This window comes from Schistocerca cancellata, chromosome 7, assembly GCF_023864275.1.
Source record: "Schistocerca cancellata isolate TAMUIC-IGC-003103 chromosome 7, iqSchCanc2.1, whole genome shotgun sequence".
NCBI classification, from domain to species: domain Eukaryota; kingdom Metazoa; phylum Arthropoda; class Insecta; order Orthoptera; family Acrididae; genus Schistocerca; species Schistocerca cancellata.
In genome coordinates, this window is record NC_064632.1 from 438,999,342 (window position 1) to 439,012,265 (window position 12,924).

Below are 12,924 nucleotides of genomic sequence, written 5' to 3' on the forward strand. Positions count from 1 at the left end.
AGTACCCTCGTTCATTCTTGGGCTTGTGATTTGACATAAAAATTTGTTATATGTGTTTATTCTGCAATTGGAGTTCATCTACATTGAGACAGTCTATTCCAAAAATTTTATCACTGTCCACAATCACATTGTTGTATACCAGGAGGTCTCCTTGCACACACACGCTGTGATTCAATATTAGCTAGTCATACTTCCAATTTGTTAAAGTCCCAGCAAAATCTTGCCTTACATTCAGGACCATACGATAATAGTCATTTGTACAAAGCTGCTGCAATATTCAAGGCAGCTTTCACAGTAGTACACCCATTTTAGTGTCAGCCAGTTCCAAATCCTTGGGTAACAGAAGAAATATTGACTTTAATTGATGAAAGGAGAAAATATAAAAATGCAGTAAATGATGAAGCAGGCAAAAAGGAATACAAATGTCTCAAAAATGAGATCGACAGGAAGTGCAAAATGGCTAAGCAGGGATGGCTAGAGGACAAATGTAAGGATGTAGAGGCTTATCTCACTAGGGGTAAGATAAATACTGCCTATAGGAAAATTAAAGAGACCTTTGGAGAAAAGAGAACCACTTGTATGAATATCAAGAGCTCAAATGGAAACCCAGTTCTAAGCAAAGAAGGGAGAGCAGAAAGGTGGAAGGAATATATAGAGGGTCTATACAAGGGCGACGTACTTGAGGACAATTTTCTGGAAATGGAAGAGAATGTAGATGAAGACGAAATGGGAGATACAATACTGCGTGAAGAGTTCGACAGAGCACTGAAAGACCCGAGTCAAAACAAGGCCCCTGGAGTAGACAACATTCCATTAGAACTACTGACAGCCTTGGGAGAGCCAGTCCTGACAAAACTCTACCATCTGGTGAGCAAGATATATGAGACAGGCGAAATACGCTCAGACTTCAAGAAGAATATAATAATTCCAATTCCAAAGAAAGCAGGTGTTGACAGATGTGAAAATTACTGAACAATTAGTTTAATGAGCCACAGCTGCAAAATACTAACGCGGATTCTTTACAGACGAATGGAAAAACTAGTAGAAGCCAAACTTGGGGTGGATCAGTTTGGATTCCGTAGAAATATTGGAACACGAGAGGCAATACTGACCTTAGAAGAAAGATTAAGGAAAAGCAAACTTACGTTTCTAGCATTTGTAGACTTAGAGAAAGCGTTTGACAAAGTTGATTGGAATACTCTCTTTCAAATTCTAAAGGTGGCAGGGGTAAAATACAGGGAGCGAAAGGCTACTTACAATTTGTACAGAAACCAGATGGCAGTTATAAGAGTCGAGGGACATGAAAGGGAAGCAGTGGTTGGGAAGGGAGTGAGACAGGGTTGTAGCCTCTCCCCGATGTTATTCAATCTGTATATTGAGCAAGCAGTAAAGGAAACAAAAGAAAAATTCGGAGTAGGTATTAAAATCCATGGAGAAGAAATAAAAACTTTCAGGTTCGCCGATGACATTGTAATTCTGCCACAGGCAGCAAAGGACTTGGAAGAGCAGTTGAATGGAATGGACAATGTCTTGAAAGGAGAATATAAGATGAACATCAACAAAAGCCAAACGAGGATAATGGAATGTAGTCGAATTAAGTCGGGTGATGCTGAGGGAATTAGATTAGGAAATGAGATACTTAAAGTAGTAAAGGAGTTTTGCTATTTGGGGAGCAAAATAACTGATGATGTTCGAAGTAGAGAAGATATAAAATGTAGACTGGCAATGGCAAGAAAAGCGTTTCTGAAGATGATAAATTTGTTAACATCGAATGTAGATTAAAGTGTCAGGAAGTCGTTTCTGAGAGTATTTGTATGGAGTGTAGCCATGTATGGAAGTGAAACATGGACGATAAATAGTTTGGACAAGGAGAGAATAGAAGCTTTCGAAATGTGGTGCTACAGACGAATGCTGAAGATTAGATGGGTAGATCACATAACTAATGAGGAAGTATTGAATAGAATTGGGGAGAAGAGGAGTTTGTGGCACAACTTGACTAGAAGAAGGGACCGGTTGGTAGGACATGTTCTGAGGCATCAAGGGATCACAAATTTAGCGTTGGAGGACAGTGTGGAGGGTAAAAATCATAGAGGGAGACCAAGAGATGAATACACTAAGCAGATTCAGAAGGACGTAGGTTGCAGTAAGTACTGGGAGATGAAGAAGCTTGCACATGATGGAGTAGCACCGAGAGCTGCATCAAACCAGTCTCAGGAGTGAAGACCACAACAACAACAACAGTTCCATCTTATATAGTATAACTACAGGATTTTTATAGTCCCTCTAAATGGCTTACAGTGTTTTCTTGACAATTTTTTTCGGCATTCCTCTTGCTATCACACTATCATTCCCATGTAGGAGAAATGGTAGCTTTACTTTGATGACATGTTTGACAGACATGAATTTGGAGAATATACAACAAAGGTAATAGTTAAATGATCCACAAATCTCTTAACCTCTTTTTCCTGCCATTCTGTAACTGCTCTTGACATTACACTAGATGACAGATTTGAGCCATCAGAATGCTGTCACAAAACGGTTCTCTAATGACTGTAAGGACATTCACATTCTTCTTGCTAATCAGCGTGGCATTTTTGGTGTAACGTATGTTATCTATGTCAGTAACAAGACTGTCCAATTTCTTCAGTTATAATCACACACCAGAGTGTTCATTGGTTGGACTCCTCTTCTCCTCTACTAACTATAGCCTGTTTATCACTTTGGAGGAATCCATGTTGACACTTTCTGATACCACAGAGGACTGATCAGCAGTGTCTATCAAGCTTCCTCTTATACACCGAAGACCCAAAGAAACTGGTACACCCGCCTAATGTGGGGTGTGGGGCTCCGGCGAGCACACAGAAGTACCACTACGCGATTTGGCATGGACTCGATTAATGTCTGAATTAGTGCTGGAGGGAATTAGACACCATGAATCCTGCAGGGCTGTCCATATATCCGTAAGAGTGCGAGGGGTGGTGGAGATCTCTTCTGAACAGCACTTTGCAAGGCATCCCAGATATTACGCTCATGTCTGGGGAATTTTATGGCCAGCGGAAGTGTTTCAACTCAGAAGAGAGTTCCTAGAGCCACTCTGCAGCAATTCTGGACGTGTGGGGTGTCATATTGTCTTGCAGGAATTGCCCAAGTCCGTCGGAATGCACAATGGACATGAATAGATGCATGTGATAAGACAGGAAGCTTATGTATCTCGTGTCAGAGTCGTATCTAGACGTATCAGGAGTCCCATATCACTCCAACTGCACATGCCCCACACCATTACAGAGCCTCACAAAACTTGAACAGCCCTCTGGTAACATGCAGTGTCCACTGATTTATGAGATTGTCTCCATGCTCATGCACGTCCACCCACTTAATGCAATTTGAAACGAGACTAGTCCGACCAGGCACCATGTTTCCAGTCATTAACAGTCCGTTGTCAATGTAGACGGGACCAGGAGAGGCTTAATGCTTCGTATCATGCAGTCATCAAGAGTACACGAGTGGTCCTTCATCTCCAAAAGCCCTTATCGATGATATTCCGTTGAATGGTTCTCATGCTGACACTTGCTGATGGCCTAGCATTGAAATCTGCAGTAATTTGCGGAAGGGTTGCACTTCTATCACGTTGAACGATTATCTTCAGTCGTTGATCCCGTTCTCGCAGGATCTTTTTCCAGCCACAGTGATGTGGGGGATTTGATGTTTTGCTGGATTCCTGATATTCACAGTACACTCGTGAAATGGTCGTATGACAAAATCCCCACTTCATCACTAACTTGGAGATGCTGTGTTCCATCGCTCTTGTGCCGACTATAACACCATTTTCAAACTCCCTTATATGTTGATAACCTGCCATTGTACCATCAGTAACTGATCTAACAACTGCGCCATACAATTGTTCTCTTATTTAGGTGTTGCCGACCGCAGCGCCGTATTCTTCCTGTTTACATATCTCTGTATTTGAATACACATGCCTACACCAATTTCTTTGGCGCTTCAGTGTACTTTAAAGATCCAAGATGGCAGCACTCCCAGTCATGCCCTCTAAATTTGGTTTTACTTGCAATCAGACTGTAAAATCCTAGCACTGTTGTGCTATTACTTGTGCAAGACACCCATGAGAGGGAGGGAAACTGCTAATTGTTGGCGTGTCGCGACTAAGCCCTGACGCCACACTACTGAAAAACATATTGCAAGGTGGCCTACTACTTGACCCCTGCAGCGTGCCAGCGGTTGCAGAAGGTCACGTGGTGAGGATGCGCGCGCACCACCAGCTTCATTGGCGGAGAATGCTGCACTACAATATGCTTCTGCAAACACACTACTTAGCCAACAGGGATCCTGTATGCGACCGCTGCCAGCTACTTAGGGCCGTGCTGGCGGCTCCGAAATCAGCTTCCAACAGTCAGTTCCCTGATGCCCGACGACCACCCAGTCAAACACCGCCAGATGCCGCGCCGCCCACTCGTTATCAGCCCACCCTGCCAGGACGCCGTTATACTGGAAATGCAGTATATCAGCGGTGATCGACGGAGTTTCTCAGGGCGTCATAGTGAGCTTTAATTTTAGGAATCCAGTTTAAGTGCCAGCGTAATCCATACTTCTCCTTACACGTCGAGGGAGGCTATATTTCGTTGAACAGACTTAATTTTTTCAATGGATGTCTGGACTCTGATTTGTATTCCAAGTAGTGATTCAAGTACCAACTAACTGCAACAATTCTAAGAGACTACTTTGTTTCAGCTGCAGATTTCTGGAAGAGGAACTTTTGTCAACTCCACTTTGAACTTGTTTGTTTTTGGAGCTGTGATAAACCTTTTCTTGTCGATTTGTACCCCCAATATTCAGAAACTTATGAAGAAAATGTGTTTTGTTTTGGATATTCGTATCTTCTTGTTGCAGTGTACCCAGCGATTGGCACTTCACTTGTCCCATGTATGAGTCATTTCTCAAGCTTCGTTCCATGTCCACAGTAGTTATACACAGTGTCCCACTCAAACCTCCCTGATTTAAAAGACCCAGGAAAAAAACCACAGCAGGTACATCTCTGCTGGAACTCTGTAACGTGCACTGCCAGTATGTTTCAGAACACTACTTGTTGCCAGAAACTTCCCATACAATTCCTATTGTTTTCACATGAGGTGGATCACATTCATACACATAACAATAATTTCTTAGCAAAGTGCTCGGTGCGTGTGCTATGGTGGAGGCGCAATTTTCATTTCATCCGACCATGCTGCCGTCTTACGAAGGTACTTAGCACTTCTGATGCGGGAATATAAATTCTTTGAGATGATATACAATGGGGTGCATTTTTCAGTATCGTATCTACTGTGGCTTTTCTTCCCTGGGTCCTTGATATAAGGGGGTTTGAATGGGACACCCTGTATGTAGGGATGTGAAGTACTACCTACAAATTATCGGGGATTCAACTGTCTCTATGTTTGTGCTTCCTATCCACTCAACTGTCATGTGATGAAGCGAATCCTGACCATTTAACAAGAGCCCTTTTTTCCCCCGTCACCATATGATTAGTCCATTCATTAGAAACGCAAAGGTTAAAATGTATCCAAGTTTGCCAATTGTCGTCCTTTTCTTACGCTCCACAACACAGTCTTTCATCTGGGAGAATATCGAGTAGTGACATATTCCATACCATTCCATTACTGCCTTGAAATATTTGTTATAGAACTCGCTACTGTGATCTGTTTGTAGTTTGTGTGGGATGCGTCGATTCCTCTCTGCAGCAATAGCTGTGTGCAAACAAGATGGCCGGAAATAGTATGAAAAGCATTTAAGCTGTTGCAGGGTAAGTCGTGCAAAGAAATAATTGTTAGGAAAAATATTCGATACATGGAGCCATTTTTGAATTAATTGGCACTGAAGTTCGCCAAGCAGGCTGTTACACATGCAAATTAAAAGCTGTCCATCAGAAATGGTGTCGCCAAATGTGTTCTTAATTTGTTTTCCTAAAACTGAGCAAGTGCAATGCAATAGGAGGACGTGAGATGGTAATAAAGACTGAAGCCGAGCCAGGGTCTGAGCAGCCTCGTGCACTGTTATGGGAAAAAGTAATACTAATTGTATCTTGCAGGCCACATGAATTTGTACGTGCAACAACAAACTTCAATGTTAATTATCTTGGAAATGGTGCAACATAAAGATTTTTTTTTCTTACTAATTATCTCAGGACAACCATAGGATTCTGAGTAACTATGAAAGTTCCTGTAAGTTGGTCTACAACGTTTTGCAAGGCTGTCAGCTCAGTTTCTGGTCGACTCTGTGGTGCAAGGCATAACTGTTCTACATTAAATTCTTGAATGTCTGTTCCTGGATATGAGTCGATACAGTTTCGTTATAGGTTTTTGTTGTCTCTAGAAATCATTCTAGTGTTGGTTGAGTGTTTCCAGTAAACATGCCTGCACCACTCTAGACGGCTTAATGTTACTTTTGTACCACAACAGCAAGGGTATTCAAAACTCACTGCTGGTTTAAATTTACTATCAGCACTAACATGTTTACACCCACTTGAATTTAGGGTGAAAGAGGAACTGAAAATATATGTGTATTTCTGCTGAGACGTTCTCACTAGGGGGTACTCCACAACAGAATCTGGAAATAAGGAAATAAAAGCGAGTTAATCCTCAGGCCCACAATAGACTACAACCATACGTGCAAACAACAACATTGATGATACTTACATGATGTTGATTGTTTAAGTGAAGCCTGACATTTCATGATGGTGATGTTACTTCATTGACTGTGACTGCACATTACTAATTGAAATCATTACTCATTGATGGCATATATATATATATATGTGAGGTGTACATAAAGTCTGGGAACAGTTTCAATTATTTACTGCACAAGTACCAAAGATTCTACAGATACCATACCTATGTCATTTTGAAGAAAAACCCTGAAAGTTTCTTTTCATGTATACCACCACAGTGTAGTTTGGTAATTTGCCGATAGTCAGTGCTAGTCACTAACATGGCGAGTTCAGATGTGGAGCGAGCTTTCTGTACGTTGGAATTCGACAAAAAACTTTTTTCTTTGGGGACACATGAAAGATCTAGTGTACATACCACCTGTACCACGTGATGTAGCAGAGCTCTGGTACAGAATATGGGAAGCGACTGCCACAGTTGGCGATGCCATGCTAGGATGGGTATAGCAAGAATTCGATTACCGTATTGACATCTGCTGGGTCACTCATGGTTTGCATATCGAATGTTTGTAAGAAAAACTCTCAGAGTTTCTCTTCAAAATGCAGTATGTCTGACATCTGTACAATGTTTAGTTCTTGTGCAACAAATAATTGAAAGTGTTCCCACACTTTATGTACAGAATGAAGTGTTGGTAACTTCATCATAAAAGATTGTGTAATGGATTTATTGCACTTGCATATAAGTGGGAACTTAATTTTAAAATCTTTGCTAGGATTTAAGATTGTGTGTTGAATTTATGGAATGGACTTGTTATCACAGTTCTCTGTGGAATCTATAACTAAAGCATTTGCACTACATCGATCATATGACTTAAATCATTTTTTAGGAGGATGAAGGTCTTAAATAAATGCTATGAATGTGTGATTAACATATTTAGCTTCTTTATTCACTGATAAAGCCCTACCTGTCTTGAATCAATATATTCCTTGATTATAACATCAGAAGGTTCATTTATTATTTGATGAATATTCTTGCTCTGATGGCGCCATAATTTGTCCATTGGTTGGAATATTTGTTAAAATTCCTGAAAAGAGGAATTTTCGTGCGTCTGCTACAAATAGTGCTGAAGGTAGACCAGAAACTCTTATCAAGTGAATAATAGGGAGAGGAAAGTATGTTAAGTAATTTTTCGCATTGTCAGCTATGTATAGCAGACTGGTGACTGCCTAAATAGCACATCTGTAAGAGTGGTTTTCAATGCTACAAATTAGTACAGTGTAGCGTGAAAGTATGTGGAAGTCCCTAGCATTAACATCCTTTGTCTTCAGATCTCTCTAAGAGTATTTTCGTGTAGTGTGGAAGCAGGTTAGCTATAACTAGGGTGAAACCCAAACATCACAAGTAACAAGCAGGTTACAACACGTCTGAGATTCCAACCACACATGAACACAGATACATATCAGGTATTGCCAACCTGGCAGGCACAGTGTGGTACTGATGTCTTCAGTTGCTAATGGGCACCAGGTCATCCCTGCCGCCGGCCGGAGTGGCCGAGCGGTTAAAGGCGCTACAGTCTGGAACCGCACGACCGCTACGGTCGCAGGTTCGAATCCTGCCTCGGGCATGGATGTGTGTGCTGTCCTTAGGTTAGTTAGGTTTAAGTAGTTCTAAGTTCTAGGGGACTTATGACCACAGCAGTTGAGTCCCATAGTGCTCAGAGCCATTTGATTTGAACCATCCCTGCCTATGGAGTGAAACCACGTGACAGCTGACACAGCATTGCATTATCTGCACGTACTGATTATTCTTGTCTTTGCTGGTGCAGAGGTGAGGAGGTAGTACTGGTGGTCAGAGCAGCAGCAGATGATTGGCGGTATGATAGGAGAATGGGCATTGATGTAACTTTACAAGTTGCGTTAATAGTGGACTTTCAGGTTTGCTTTTGAATGAAATGGTTGTCCTGCTGAGTGCAGGTCATGGCAGAGGTAGTTGTGTCTAAGTAGTCCAGTGCATTGTTGTGGAGATGGCCAACATTTTCCCACAGGGCCAGTGGCCCAGCCTGCACTCCTGCATGGTCTGGGTGGAAGGGGCAGGGGCGGAGGTAACTTATGGGAATAAATAGGCTGCTGATGCTGTATGATAGGTGCTGATCACTTTGAACTCACACTAATCTGAAACAATTGGTTAAATGGTGACATCAGGGGGAAATTGTTCAACTTAGGAACACCAGAATGGAATTCCACACTTGGAACAGGTGATGTGACTGCAATAAACAGCTTTAAATGTATTTTCAGGTCTGGGTGCTGTCTAGCAGCAAAGTTACTTCTCTTTGTTCTGGCATCTTGGTTTCTGACGTCATTGTGCTCTGCTGGGCAATCAGCTTGGATTATGATGTTTTACTAAAGCTGTGCCAGTATCCCAGATTCATCATCTCGGATTCTGACACCATAGAACGGTGCCAGTGTTTCAAGTCAGTCATCTTGGATCACCATCTTGCATTCCGACGTCATAATAGCGCTACACCAGTATCCCAGGGGATTCTATACTTAGCACAAGTGACCTACTTCCGCCATCATGACAATGTACTATCTTTGCTATTTGGAATTTTCCATCAATTTACACTTAGAACAACAGTGCTACTTCCACAGTGATCTCAGAGGAGTCAGGGGAAAAGCCCAGTTATTTTTTTGAAGTTCCTGTCATTTTTTGAATTTCCTGTTACTTTATCAGAGGGAGGGGGGGAAGGAGTGGGTAAATACAATGACTGATCGAGCATATCATTTATGATGTCATTAGTGACCTACTTTGCACCAGAACCTGCACTGCCTGCCTACTCTTAGCAATATATAAGAAGACAGCAAATAATGTAGCAGTTAGTACTCACAGGGCAATAGTAAAAATGCATTACATATGCCACTGTGAAGTTTAAAGTCGAATTGAACCTGACTGTTGTATAATAAACTTTTCATGTTTGTTGGATAATTTGTAGCTGGATGACGAAAGTGATACTAAGATGTATTCTTACAATCCAAAACTTGGTAAAACTATACTGATACTCCATTGGCTGGACAGTTCTATCTTTGACAGAGGAAAGTCTGACAGTGGAGTGTTATCTTTGACAAGTATTCTCTCTGTTGATCATGTATGTGCTACAGTTGTGCCCCCCCCCCCTTTTAAGGAATTTTGTCACTTCTGACATCTGACTTGTCAGTTGGCAAGTTTCAATGCAACCAGAAGCACCTCTGAACATATTCAATGCAGCATTGGACAAATTGGCACACAGCACAGTTGTGAACTTAATTAAAAAAAGCCGAAAAATAAGGAAATGTAAATATATACACAAGTTCGTTATTATTTAGTTAATACAAATTTTTCAAGATTTTAAACATGTCTGAAACAGCAACTGTTGAAATGATTCACGATAAATGATGAGAGCCAAAACAGTTGCAGGATAAAGATTTATTAAAATTCTTGACCAAGGTTTCGGTATTTATAAATATACCTTCATCAGAAGTAAAAAATCCTGAACAGGAAGACAGTTTCATCAGCAAAACCTTAGCATCGGAAATGAGAAACACTAAAGCTTAAGTAACAGTGAAATTACCAGAGTAATACAGGCACAAAATCTTCTAGTTACTTACTAAAATTACATCATTCAATGGAGATTAATAAAACAATTGTGCCAAAGGCGTCGGCAATAATTAAGACATCTTCTCCATTTGTACAACATGATTATGGGCACAGGGTCAATGCGAACAGTTTAGCACCAGTACTGTACACTATCCTAAGTAAGCACAGGCTGCAGTAGTTTTCCTAATAGCCTTGATCACTGAAGATCATAAGCACAGTACATGTAGATTAGGTGTGTTGTACATGTATCGGGTGTTATGTCATTTCGATCGCTCTGTTTGCGTACGTGTTATTAGATTCCTCTTGAAACAAGAAGCAGTGAACCGCCTGGGCACTGAATGAGGATACATGCCGCGTAACCTACGAAACTTTTATGTTGTACAGATTTATCCTGCTGTTTGTTGCTCAGTATTTATAGCACGACTGAAACAGTCAGTGGTTCAAATGGTACAAATGGCTCTGAGTACTATGGGTCTTAACATCTATGGTCATCAGTCCCCTAGAACTTAGAACTACTTAAACCTAACTAACCTAAGGACAGCACACAACACCCAGTCATCACGAGGCAGAGAAAATCCCTGACCCCGCCGGCATTCGAACCCGGGAACCCGGGCGTGGGAAGCGAGAACGCTACCGCACGACCACGAGCTGCGGATGAAACAGTCAATGTTTAATTCAGGATTTATTCGAAAATTGGTGATTTTTAAGGTGAACCTAAATAAAAAGACAAAACACATTTATCATGTAGCGCTAGAAAAAGTAATTTACTCAAAAAAGATAAAGTTAAAAGAAGTGAAAGCATAAATCATAAACATACCAAACATCGCTTCAATACTTCGTCGATCTTATTTAAAACGCGTTATTGCTTTTCATAAGCAACTTTTCCGTTGATCAATAATAACAGGAAACTCTTGCCTTTGATGACGGTGAATTACCTTTCCATTGGGTATAGAATAACAACAATACTTATCTACATTTTCTATGTTTGTACATGTAAACTGCACTTGCACCCAAAGTAATTGCTTTGGTTATGCGATCAACTTATTTTTATTAGTGATAAAATGAAATTTATGTTTTGTAAGGACATAACAAGCAGAGCGGACTAATACTGAATTGTGTGCAGTACTTATTATGTGCAAAACAATAAACAATGAAAAATCGTTGGCACCCAGCTTCTCTCACATATTCATGTTTCTTTCCCTACCGATACTACCAGTAATCCTACACTTTACTGCGTCATACAGGTACTGCACCGAAAATACAAAAAAATGGTTCAAATGGCTCTAATGGGACTTAACATCTGAGGTCATCAGTCCCGTAAAACTTATAACTACTTAAACCTAACTAACCAAAGGACATCACACACATCCATGCCCGAGACAGGATCCGAACCTGCGACCGTAGCGGTCGCGCGGTTCCAGACTGAAGCGCCTAGAACCGCTCGGCCATACTGGAAGGCACCGAAAATACAGAACCATAGTTTTTGTAGAGCGCTACGACGTTGATCCTCTGCTGAGGTATGGAAAGTAGTTTCAGGCATGGGGAGGAGAAGAAGATTTGGTTTTAACTTCTCGTCGATGACGAAGTGGAGAAGATTCTGTACCTCGACAAGAATGCGAATGAAAACGCCCGTGACGTTTTCAGAGCAATCATCTTGCAGTTACCTTAACTGATTTAAGGAAATCAAGGTTAACTCCCAAGTTCGAACACCGCTTCTCGCGAAACAGTGTATAATGTCCGCTTGATAGTGGCTTCTTCAGGAAACTTTCCAGTGATTTAAGTACACAATGGTTCACATGAAATAGCGTTGGAATGGGCGACCGTGTGGATTTGATTCTTCTCTGATTACCACCTGCTGAGAATTAAAATTTATCCAGTCTTCACGAATTCAGTCGATTGTTACATGCAGTTACTGTGATGCTTTACGAAGTGACTTTCCAGAGCTGTGCTAGACTACTGCATAAGTACTCTTTTATTTAATTTATTTATTTATTGAGCCTGAATTTATGATGGCTATCAGGGCCTCTCTTAGACCGGACCAGTGTTTCAAACATTCAGTACTTTTTTTACATCATAGTTACCTAAGAAATAACAATTTTACTATGACTAATAGAATTAAAATGATAGCGTATTCATAGTGACAATGTGAGAAATAATACTGCCTATAAACCAATAAAGTTAATATTCGGAGTACTTGTACTACAACAGCTGCAGCCACATGATAGTGGTAGATATAAAAAGACTTCGTAGGTGGACAAAATAGATCTTTTCCGATATAGCGAGTTGTGAGGAAAGGAAACTTAAGGACACAACATCAGCTAAAAATACTGGGAAATGAGGATAATCTGGTTGGAAAGAACGATGTACAGGGGTAACGAGTGCCAACAGGGTCACTGATAATCATTACTGTTGCTTTAGCAGATATGTCATTAAGTGTCTTCTGAAGCTGAATACATTACTCAGTTCTGTAATACAATGCGGGAGGTTATTCCAGAGTCGGGTTCTTGCTACTGAGAAGTACTTCGAGAATATGGCTGAACGATGGAATGTGACAGAATGGACTTTGTTGTGATGGGATCAAGTGTTTCTGTCACGTTGTTCAGACAAGAGCATTAAGGTC